The sequence below is a fragment of the Morone saxatilis genome, unplaced genomic scaffold (assembly GCF_004916995.1).
Source record: "Morone saxatilis isolate NCDOM2014 unplaced genomic scaffold, NCSU_SB_2.0 Contig9, whole genome shotgun sequence".
NCBI classification, from domain to species: Eukaryota; Metazoa; Chordata; class Actinopteri; family Moronidae; genus Morone; species Morone saxatilis.
The window spans coordinates 19,252,980-19,265,496 of record NW_023340268.1 but is presented as its reverse complement, the minus strand read 5'-3'; the positions used below and the strand labels follow the sequence as shown (position 1 = coordinate 19,265,496).

General features: G+C 41.4%; 1 protein-coding gene across 2 annotated transcripts in view; it reads left to right on the top strand.

The window, feature by feature from the left end:
- The first annotated feature begins 11,245 nt into the window (after positions 1-11,245).
- Positions 11,246-12,517, top strand: part of col22a1 (collagen, type XXII, alpha 1) — a 64,646-nt gene continuing 63,374 nt past the window's right edge. Inside the window, exon 1 of one of the 2 annotated variants that reach the window (XM_035681093.1) lies at positions 11,246-11,462. The gene's annotated coding sequence lies outside the window, so the exon portion shown is untranslated. Of the gene's footprint in view, positions 11,463-11,734; positions 11,796-12,517 lie in introns of those variants that run through there. The other variant, XM_035681094.1, reaches the window with a different exon arrangement.

The following is a 12,517-nucleotide window of genomic DNA, read 5'->3' as shown; positions in this document are numbered from 1 at the left end:
GTGGCAGTATGTGCAGGCCATTTCTCTGTCAATAGTGCCATGTTTTCCTATGACAGGGACAAAGATACACAAGTTGCACTACTACCTGTGTAATACAATATAATAGAAAGGCTGTGTTCCATAACTTCTATTTGTGAAATATCCTTTGCAATAGGTTCTTCTGTAGGTCTGATGAACAAATAATACCATGTACCATATTCCCTACAGGAGATTATATCCCATCTCGCTGGCATCCCTGTGGTTTGACTGTCACGTTGAACCGACTGACGTCTTCTGTCACAATTTTGAAACTGATGTCTGTACAGTACACTCCAGTATGGGTCCCCTCTCTTTTCAACACACAGAAAAGAGATTGTTGAGAATCGTTCAGAGTGAAATGAACATTTTACATAACATTTTACATTTGTATGTTTTCTTTTTCTTTTCTTTTTTTTTTTTGGTGCGTGTGTGTGCATGATTTGGTGTGGATGACTCACTGGGTTTACACGGCCTGGGTGAAGCCATAACACACTTGAATAAAAATGATGAGCCTCCTTCTGAAACCCTTTGTCTTCTTCTTGCTGCCTCACATCTCCCACTGTTCCACTGAGTTATTTGAAGTCACAAAATTCACGGACAAGTTTTTCATTGTTAAAAATGGTCAAATTCAGGCCCGGAGCTATAGTATTACTTATTCATTAAAACTACAGTTTCAATGATTTCTAAATGCGCCGGAGGCCAGTTCCTCAAACTAAACTGATTCAAGATTAACTTTGAATTTACTCATACTTTAAGAATTCATTATAAGTACCTCTTGGGTACATTCTATTTACAAAGCTAGAGCTAATATTTCTTCAAGGTTTAGCCAGTGAATTGTGGCCTTCTAACTTTTCAAGCTGAACTCCTTATCTGCTGATAAATACAAAGAGACACCGTGAGCTACACTGAATAGTCTTCAATATTCAGACTTTTAGGCAAGGATCAGATCAAAGTGGAAAGATCTTAGCTGCAAGGGAAAAGAGAGCTAATCTTATACTCACCTAATAACTACGCCTCTGTGTTGCTTATTTAACTTTTATTTTCAAAAGTCTCACTTTCAAAAGTTACTTACTTACTTTTTTTTTATACTTGTTCGCTTTCTTGCTGAGAGCAACATTAGAAGATTGATACCACTCTCAGTTCTGTACGGTAAATATGAAGCTAGACCCAGCAGTATGTTAGCTTAGCTTAGCATAAAGGCTGGAACCAGGGGCACAAAGCTAGCCTGGCTTTGCCCAAAGGTAACAAAATCTTAAAGCTAAAGCTCACTAAATAACACAAATAACACCTTATTTGTTTAATTTGTACAAAGACCAGAGTGTAAGAAAAATACAGGTAATAAAGAGCCTGGCTAGCTGTTTACTCCCATTTCCAGTCTTTGCAGTAAGCTAAGCTAACCAGCTGCTGGCTGTAATGCTATTCGAGCCATATACAATATCTTCTCTCGAACTCTTGGAAAGAAATCTAACACCTTTTTTCCCTATTCCATGCCATCATATTTAGATCCATCAGCCAGTCTTTTTTTTTTAATCGTTAGGTAACACCTTGAATCCTTGTAATCGTACATTTTGGCCTAAAAATAGTGCTGAATGTGGGTGCAACATATAAATATAGGCAAATTAGACTTCAAAAAGCCATAACAGAATTCTGGCAGAATTTGTCTGATAAAGGATCTCTGCTGTCCAGTTGCCTTCTTCTTCTCTCCAACTGGCCCGTGTAGTGCAGCTGGATGTTCAGTAGGTGGGAGAATGAGCAGGCAACATCCCTTTTTATCCCTTCCCACACCGCAGTAATTATACTGTCAGCCGTGAACGTCAGGCAACGCAGAGGGCGACACAATAAGAACAGTGGCAGAGGGGCGTTAAGGCCATCTCTTGGCGTCAAGCCTGTAATTTTGCATCTTAAATGATCATGTAAGCGGAGCCAAGTTGTTCTGTAGCGGGACCGTCTCTACCACACCAACGATATGATGAAGCTTTGCAATAAGCAGGTGCTGACATGCTGCTTTTTTTGAGGCCAGAGGCGAGAAAATGAGACAACAGAGAACAGGAGATTTTCAACGATGACTGAGTCTGTCTGCCTGATGAAAAATAGATCTACTGTAGGGAGCGCAACTGCCCACTAATTCCAGTCTCATCCATCGCAGGAAAACTCTGCGACAATCCGTCTCTAAATATAATAAATGAGGCTGACGTAGGAGCGATGGACTAAAATTTAAAACAAGCTGCTGTCTGAAAGTGATTAAGATCAGCAGATATTCCTGCAGGCAACACACACCACATCATTGTCTTATCTAGCCTGTTTGAAGATATTTACCCTGAAAACTATTACCAAAGCTGCGGCTTGGAAGAGAATTTGATCAGAGTTTAAGTCCAGTGAATGTTGACAATGTTAAGGACATCTCTCTGATATAGAGTTGCAGCACCTTTATCCACTATTCAGTCGTTCTGGAGGTTGCAAATCCTTCTGGAACACCTCTGCTTTTCTTTCTATCTTCTTCTTTGTGTCTTTTGACCTTATAAGTGAAGGCGAGATGATTTAAAGGCTGGATTAATCTCATCATTTTACTTCAAAATTTGCACCTTAAACTTGACATCCAGTCTATACACAAGGCTGAAACACTGCAATGGCACTATGCCGCTGCAGAAAGTCACATTTTTGTCATATTTTTTCTGTCAATCATTTTCTTGAATAATTGACAAGTTGTTTGGCTCAGAAAATGTCAGACAATGGTAAAAAATGTTCCCCAAGGAGATGTCCTCAAATGTCTTGTTTTGTCCACAACCCAAAGATATTCAGTTTACAGTCACAGAGGACTAAAGAAAGCAGAAAAATATTCACGTTTGAGAAGCTGAAATCCGATAATTAATCGATTATCAAAATAGTTGGCAATTCATTTAATAGCTGACAACTAAACAATTAATCAACTAATAGTTGCAGCTCTACTGCTGTCTATGGATGTGTTTCACCTGTAAAATGCATTGTTCTGTGTAACATAATTATCTAATGACCCCTCACATTTCTTTTGGGATGCTTTGAGGGGTTCCGAGCTCCAAGTTGGAAACCATTGGCATGAATATTTCCTTGAAAAACCCTGCATATTGAGCTAACATAGACTGTGTCTATGTTTATAGATATTTAAGATATTACATGGCAAGGCTTTAATGTCTCAAAATACGACGGGAAACTGCATAGACACGCCAGAGAAGGAGAAATATCTTCACATAACATTATTCACATTTTATCTGAAGGCAACACATGCGGACTGGGCTCTGAAAAGACCAGTTCACAGAATTCAACATGAGTCTCTGTTGTGGTGATTTCTACCAGCTCGACAGCTGCCTGTGTCTTTCTACACACAATGATGATGAAGCCATAAAACTCCACTGTTGATGCTAATATGCAAAGGAGGTCTCTGGCACCATCTAGTGGTTAGTGAATGGAAACAATCCTGCTTTATTTGACTTCTTCATTGTCATTTGACAACTTAACAACTTTCCATCCCTTTTGTGTCAGTGTAAAGTTGCACTGCGGATGATGAAAACAAACTCCTGTCAAGAGGGCCTTGCCATGAGTGTGCATATTGGTTGCCATTAAGCTGGAGATCATTAGAGATCACTGTGCTACACTGTGACCCTAATCTGCTTAATTACATTATGGCTGTTAAAGCCTATTCCGACTGCAGTGTCACCGCCTTTGGCCAGGTGGCACGGACCAAACAAACACAGGGACGACAACAACATCGCTCTGCTGCGCTGAAAGAAATGATTCAACAAAACTTCAAGCAGGAGATGTTTTCCAGACCTGTGAGTATACTGTAGCATCTCACCAACAAACAGTGCATTTGTTTTAAATGGTTTGTTATTGGTATAGCTAATGTTAGTTTGAGTGACATATAGTGTGTGTACAGCAACCTTATCAGCTGCTTCAAGCATATACAATATACAAACAAATACACATTATTTTTGGTTTTGATAAGTGATTTAAATTAGTCTTTAACCTCTGTATTTTTCTAGCGGCACTATATGTATTCCACTTGTCCATAGTGTGGAAATTCTGTTAGAAGTGAGAGAACTTTTGGGTCTGATTGGTCATATTAAACATTTAGAACATTATGGAATCTTCAGTTCGGCATCAAAGAAAGTCAAAGTGCATGTGTAAATGTCATTTCCATCTTCCAATCTTGTATTCTCTGTCTCTGTATCACTTCCTAACAAGGCATTCTTTATAAATGGTGTATAAACTGGTGGTTATAAAACAGTAATACGCAGTTTTGTAATAGAAACAGGCTCTTTTTGGCTTGTGTCCGGCATAAGTTGTCTCTTTAGCTAGCTCTTTAATTCATCACAACCCCTGTCTACGCCTTGTCTACTCTCTAGAACATTGGTTCCCAGACTTCTTCGCTTTGACCCTCTAATATGGAATAATATCTCTTATTATTATTCTAGCTGGTCAAATTGTTCCTTGGAGGGGTTGTTTCGATGAATTGAAGAACTATTTTTAGCCACTAAAAAAACTTTTCTCCTAAAGTTGTCCGTATTAGTGGCTTATTGCCAGTCTACAAACTACTGACTAAATTATTCATTTACATTAATATTAATCATAATTAGGGTTAGGCTAAAAGAGAGGCGGTGTACATCCGGAGGGTATATTTTGTGGTGCATGGGCAGAGGTTAAATAGAATATAAAACTTCTCTAAATATGAAATATACTTAAAACAAGATATTAAAAAGTTGCCAATTAGGCTTTATCGCTGCTTAGCTTTTTCACAAAGGTTGTGTGGGAAATTGAGTTTGGAGTAGGTAAGGGGGTCAGGGTGGACACTGGGGTGGGGCAGGGTGTGGCTGGGTTTAAGTACTGTGAAAAAGAGTGCTTACGGTTAGGGTAATAGGTGGGGGATAGGTTAACCGGAGGGACAAGCCTGGGAACTGTTAACCTTGGGGCCCCTTGGGTCACAGGACACCATATGGAGGAGTGCCCCCAACTGAGTGTACATAAATAGGAAAAAATTAAATAGAATGGAAATAAAAAAGACCAACCCATTATCAGTAAAAGGCGCACGGGTTAGGGTTAAGTTAGGATTGACCCTAACCCTAAACTTTGAATAAAATTTGCCCTGTTAGAAAGTGATGCCAAAATCATTCATCTTAACAGAAGAGTATTCTACTTGTTACATTGGATAAGTACCATTATGTTTTACAGTACTGTGATACACAGGGTTTTAGGTAGAGTTGTTCTTGGCAGAAACCATTATCACAAAATTGAAGTCACAAAATTCACGGCCACATTATCATTTTACTTCTATGATTGAATGTGTCACTGATGTCTCTTTTGTTCAGGGGGCTCCCCAGTGAGAAGAAATGTCAACCATCCAAGTTAAAAATACCATGTTGCATCTGAGTGGTCAAAATCTCAGACTGGCGGCTAAAAATGTCCGCAATTCAAAAACACCTGGCCTTCATCTGTCAGCAACACATGGGAAGGAGGCGGTGGGTCGGCTTATGGCCTGCTCGCCGACCCAGGAGGGCATGGGACAGTTGGACTTGCTGCTCAAGTCACCCAGGCATGACCCAGAGAGGGAGGCCGAGAATCAACCAGTCAGACGCCCTCTGAAGCTCGCCCCACTCGAGCTGCCAGAGGAAGTGAGGGAGGCTCAGAGGCAAAAACTTGAGTTTATCCAGCAAGAAGCCAAACCCGCTTCCTGTAAGCTGGATGTGACAGTGAATGAGCCCCGAACAAGGAAGGTGAAATCCTGTGTTAGACAGAGACTGGGAAAAGCTGCAGCGTGCCCTTCTGCTTCCACTGAGCCGCTCAAACCCCAGCAGCAAAACAGATCCTCAAGGCCTCAGCTGACACGCTGTAACCCCATAGAGCAGAATGGAGACAGGCATCTGGAGGATGTGGTGTGTCGAGGTACCCCAGCTCCTCTGCGTGGCAAGCCTGCCCCTCCCTTACTTTCTCCCCGAGTTAAAGCTCGGGCCGCACCTGGCGCAGAGGCGGCACGTCAAACCCCTGGCACCCTGCAGCAGGAGACAGGGAGGAGGCAACTGAGGCTGAGGAGAGCACAATGCCTAGAAGAGGATCAGTGCAATTCAAACACGTCAACAGGGGGATTAACTGCAGATAAAGGCAAGCTGGCCCAAGGTGTCCAAGGCAAAGGGCATCGGGCAGAGAGGGCTCAGAGAGTCCAGCCGCATACTGGAAAAGGCATCAAGGAGCCTCCTGCAGTCTCCTGGGAGTACGGGAGTGTCAGGAAGAGCCATCAAGAGGATTGCAGTCAGCAATCTGCGAGATGCACCCTGAACCGACAGTCGGCTGAAGGTGGGAGCAGTGAACATGCACTCGAGGGTGTTAAGCCAAGTGCTTCTAACTGGAGATTAAAGAGGAAGAAACCCTTGATCACAAGGCATAACAATGCAGTCCCTCTGGAACGTCTCCAACTGTAATTAAATTGGATCTTTCGCTTTTGCAACTCAGGACTTTGCGAAATGATGTAATGCTTAGAGATGCACTTGTGTCCTGAAGAGACCTGCCAGAAACAGGCTGATATCCCAGTTTGAAAGCTGATTCATAGTCTGCTAAACAGTGAAAAGAAGGATACATGAACCAAATGGCACTTTCTCAGTAGTTGAAAAAACACATGTAGAAATCAAAAAATAATTTCTAAAGTTGTGCCATTATAAACTGCTTTACAGCATTAGTCCTTTTTAAGAGCTACAGTCTGCTTCTGTTCTAAAATGATACCACGAGCAAATAAAGTTAATTTTAGAAACATATTTTCAAGACATTATTTATTTAAACTGTTCACTTATATTGAGATATGCCAGCCATGTGATGAACTGGTGACATGTACAGGTTGAACCCCACCTCCCGCCCACTGTCAGCTGGGATCAGTTCAGGCCCTGCGACCCTCCAAAGGATAGATAATGGATGGATTATTTGCACTAGATTTTTCTTCCATACTTAAATGAAATGCCCCGTACAGTGTGTTGTTGTAAAATCTCTGAGGGAAACAGCAGCCTAGCAGACATCGCTGGCTCAAAGCCAGACCAATTTTTAGTTCATTAATGGTCCGGGGCACTTTCTTTAGTGCTACCAAAAATAGAAAATAAATAAATAAATGAGCAACATTTCATAAAAGTGTAAGCCAGGTCGCTCAAAGTTATGGATCGTCCCATTTCCAAAAGCTGTTCCCCCAGATCAGAGGATGCACTGATTCAATTAGGTGAAGCAGGCGGGGCACAAAGCGAGGCTTCTGGCACATCATGGAGGGCTGTAGATGATCCAAGATAATGAAACAGCACAGAAGTTTCTTATACAAACAAAGTTGGTACAATGTAACAGACAGATACTGATTGACTAGCAATCAGTGAACATCCTTATGTGATCATTCAATACAACTTTTATCAGATGAATCCTGCATATAATAGTGAATACTGTAATGTATGCGCATACATATTCAACATATAACCCAACATCTAAATCTTAGGTTACGTTCACACTGCAGGCACAAGTGGCCCAAATTTGATGGGTTGTTTTTGCTCATATGACTCACATCTGTTAACAGCACAAATCACAAGGAATCTGATCTTTTCACTTCTGATTTGGGAGACGTTCATATGTGGTTGACAGTCTGAACGTAGGCTTGGATTAACTTAAGTAAAATAAGATGTTACAAAACCATTCACTTCTCTTAAGGAATAGAGATATGATATGACTTACATATTTGAGCAGTGGTTGCTAAATTTCTTACTTTTAAAAGAGCAGGAGCAGTCCTGTTTTGTTGTTGTTTGATGGCCCTCCTCCCCCACCCACAATGCTCTGCACTCTGGAAGATTAGGCTGATGCTTAAAGTCCTCTTTGAATGATGCTTGATCTGACCTTGGTCATTAGCCAGGAAGATAACATCAGCAATATAACTCAGCATAAAATAGGTCCTTATGATCTCACTGTCCGTGTCATTATACACTGCCTGTTTCAGTCCTCAGTTTATCTTTGTCCAATATTTGCTTTTGTTGGAAGGAGTAACTTTTTGCCTTTGGTTTTCTTTCAACACTATTAAAACTTCACTGAAGAGAAGGAACATGCTTAACTGAGTTTCCCCTCTGTCTTTTGCTCAGAGGCATCAGATGAGAACACCTGTGAGGTGCTACAGAGCCAAAGTTGCCAAGATGTAGCCTCCGTTCTTTCACACTTTGTTTCACAGAGGGATTTTTTTATCAAAACCTCTCTGTTAAAAGAATACTCAAAAAAAACATTTTTATGTATCAACTTGAAAGGTGGCTTTTTTAAGATGTCAGGTTGGAATCAAACCCAGGCCACTGAGGTAAGAACCCATGGGGTACACACTCTACCAGGTGAGCTATGGTACACCCTGAAAGGTGGCTCTGAACAGATTATATCTTGCTTCTTCACAGAAGAGCACAACTATACTCAGTTTGAATTCAGAAACCATTACAATGGACTGCATTGATGACCCAGGGCCAAAGGGAAAAAGCATCAAAACCTCCACAGAAACATCTTACACCAAACCTGTATCAAAATCTGACTGATAGGAGGTAGTCCCTCTTCAGAAGAGGTGTTGCTGAATGACAACCGGATAATTACTGTTGTAAATGAAAATGTTTAGTTATAATTGATTCCTGGCCACTTTTCCTGGGCAGCAAATAAAGCTCTAAACACTAAATTGATACAGCTAATGCGTTAGCAAACAGTTATTCATTTGGAGCTGTGTTTCTGTCCACCTGACAAGTCCAACATTCTGTTTTGGTCTCTACCAACTCCTAAGAAAGAAATCTGGCTTAAATGCTCCACTATGTTGCAAAAATCGTCTGTTTGTTGATTAGTGCCAGGAAGGTAGCTTACCGTGGATCTATCAATTCGTATCATATCATATTTTTCACTGGAAGCTGCCTGCTGGAAACATTTTTTTAAAATATATATATATATATATATATATATATACATTTTTAGGGGCTTTTTGCCTTTATTTGACAGGACAGCTTGAGATAGCCAGGAAAGGGGAGAGAAAGAGGAGTTGACACGCAGCAAAGGGCCACAGGTCAGACTCGAACCCATGGCCACTGCAGCAAGGACTCAGCCTTGGTACATGGGGGCACCCGCAGGTAGGGTGCCACGCTGGAAACAAGGTTGATGGACAGTTTTTACAAACCATGTGCTCTTCTTACTTGTCAAAACCTGGCACCAATAATTCAACTCAACCACAGACAGTTTGGTAGGTTATGCTAGTAGCGGCTAATAGAGCTATCCTGAAGCAGAGACGAGCCCCAAATGTTTTTTAAACTTGTAGTCTTCAGCCTCCGAGACTCTGACTCAAGTGACATCAGACTTTCTGACATAGGCAGTATCACTCCTAAGAACTATCAACAGACTGTGATGTGTAATGTCCCCTTTAAGCACAATCGATCCATTGTTAAAATTAATACTCTGTTGGTGCAGAGAACAGAGCCCTCTTGCTGTTTTGTGCTGTAAGGCAGTGCAGCAAATTTCCCTGATTGGGGGGCACCTGGTGGCATACATGGCAAAATAATGCATAAAAAGTAATGTGGGTAATGCTGCCGTATGGTGAAAATGTAACCTTGAAGTTTAAACCTAAGTTTAAAAATGCATAGTCTGTCCTGCTTCAGCTCTTATTCACACATTAATATTTCAAACATATTTCGGACGAAGAGCCTCTCTCTGATGTGGGAAGTTGAAAGCTGGCTGTCAATCAGATGACAGATGGCATTCTCCAACACTACACTGTACTCGCAGCCTCTCACTCACCCTACATGCTGGTCACCTCTTTAGCCCTCGCACATAAGGCGACAGACGGTCCCTCACACTAACACCATTACTCATAACGTGCATCTGGCCCGGAACGTCAGCCCACTTCCCATCCACTTCACGCTGAGCCTATACATAGCCTGGCCTGCGCTCACTTTCCTTGGCTACAAAGGCACTGTAAATAACTAACCTGTTTGTTGTCCATGACATTCAAATATTGACACTGTGTTTTAGAAGAAAAATGTTGGTGCCTCGACAACTCCACGGCATATTTGGATATGTTTTCTAATGCAGCAAAAGCATGTGGTGACAGTTGTGGGAGCACATTAAAGAGGAAAGTTCAACCAAGAGCTGCCAACATGAGACTCGTGATGCAGAGGACTTCAGAGGAGAAACACAGAACGTCTGCCAGGCAGGATGTCTGACACAGACAGAGACACAGAGGGCTGCTGCGTTTCACTGCAGCTTCCTCTGCTGCCAGGGAGCATGACAACACATGATAAGGACATCAGCGTACACTGAAATGGGAATTACAGTCTTCCTGCAAATGTATTTATCAGATCAAGATGTAGATTTACAGGTTGGCAAACAATGCTGACTTTTCTATTAAGGAGGACGGGATAGCTATTGAGACATTGCAAGGTGAAAATGTGTGGGTTTTTGTGTGTGTGTGTGTGTGTGTGTGTGTGTGTGTTTGCTTGTTGTAAATAAATAATCAGTTATTCAAAGTGGATATTATAAGATCAAACTTTTATTATCCCTGAGGAAATTTGGATATTCCAAAAAATAAATGTTGGGCTCAAAAAAACAGCACATTCACACACAGCAAATTAGGATGGAAAAAGTGGGGGAAAACTCCTGGGGCAAGTGAAAAAAATAAAATAATTAAAAGATATATATTTTATATGTTATATATGAAAATGTGTTTAAAAAAATGAAAGATGTGTGGTCCGACATGATTGTAAACTTGTCAAAGCAGCACGACATGAGTAATATAGATCACAGAGTTTTACTGTAAGTCAGTGCGAGGACAGACATTTAACACAAAGCTGCAAGCACAAGTGTTCTGTAATCATTTCCCCAACTTAAATACAGCCCTTCTCCATAAGTGTGTGGCTGGCTGAAGCCAACACGGCCCGGCCCACCACCAGCCCCAGGGCGGCTCCGCTGTGGCTATCACAGTGGCAAAGGCCGGACAGTTGAGGCGGTTGCCAAGAAGCTGTGCCTTTTCTTTGAGGGCAAGCACTTCAGATGGGCGCAGCCATAAAGAAGAGGGGGGAAAAAAAGGGACAAAAATATCCAGAAAGTTGGGTCTATAATTGGCTGCGCCTCTCAGCCTTTTTTTATGTGTGAGCACAGCCCAGTCAAGAACAGTAGAAGCCACTTCGTCCCCCAGTGAAACCCTACACTTTCCCTTCTCGCAGTTCCCTCCCACTCTGTCCACCCAAGGTTTCTCAAGCTCACCTCACCTCACTTTTTAACAACACTGTACACTGGATTGTCACCCTGGATTATATAATAATCTCATCCTGATTTCTGGCACCTGCAGGGGAGATATTTTGGATTATTATCACCTGATAATGATGCTGCCCCTGTGCTGATTCAGGGTGTGAGTGCTGGAGGCAGAGAGAGACAGACACCTCAGAGTGACAGGCCAGGTAAGGACAAAAAAAAGCACTATAAAATCATCCATCTGTCACCACTATCTTCCGCTAAAGACCGATTCTAAAATTATTTATTCTTAAGCAGTTTCTGAATTGTTGGCAAGAGGTGTTTCTTTGTATCCACATGCTGTTCAGATGCTCTATCAGAGTACAGCCTTTTTTTCTCTTCTTCTTGGGTTGCATGTGGAAAAAAAACAACTGCTTCTGTTTTTTACATTTTGGGAATGATAAACGTGGTGCTTCTGTTATAGACATCTACGTTGCAGTCCCAGGTCTACCATTGAGAGAGGAAGTGGAAACAGGCCTGATGATACAGACCCACAGTTTGTAAGGAATCTGGCCCTCAGGTTCAGATGTTGACAGAGGCATACCAGCTTGTTTTTAGCTTTACCTCAAATAATGTATCTGCTTGTAAGACTGCAGATTAATTCAACACAGCGCTGGGAGACCCATGCAGTGCATTTCAATGTAATCAGAGATGAAAGGTAGACAAATGAGAATATGTTAGACTTGTACAAAGTTGGGTAAAGAGGATTAGGAGGATGAATCCAAATCTTGTTCTGCTACATTCATAGGGCAGCTGAGTTTTTTTTTTCACTGAAGTCTTGCAGGGTGGAATTTCTCAGATTTTTAATGCACACTAATTGGGGCAATTAGAGTGATTCAGCTAGCATGCCTATTCTGCTCATTAAAAGTGCCAGTGAAACCAAGTAGCAGAAATAGCCTAATGGAGAATCTGATAAGTAAAGTTGTATCTGGAGGCCAAAGCACTTTCCTTTACCCACCGTAAATAATGCACTCTCTATTTTACAGGCTATATAGGTCAGGCCAGAGTCAACTGCTTGCTGTTTTTAAATTTGCGTCTCTCCACAACATTTGAACTCACTCCCTGCTCAAATTACTTTCTATTTCAAAATTACACAAGCATATACTCACTGTAATTACATTTATTATTTATAATCCTTCATTCCACTGACTTTTGTCATAAATAGACTAAAATATGCTACCAAGATGGCAACATATTTATCTTTAAAACAGGAGAAATACTG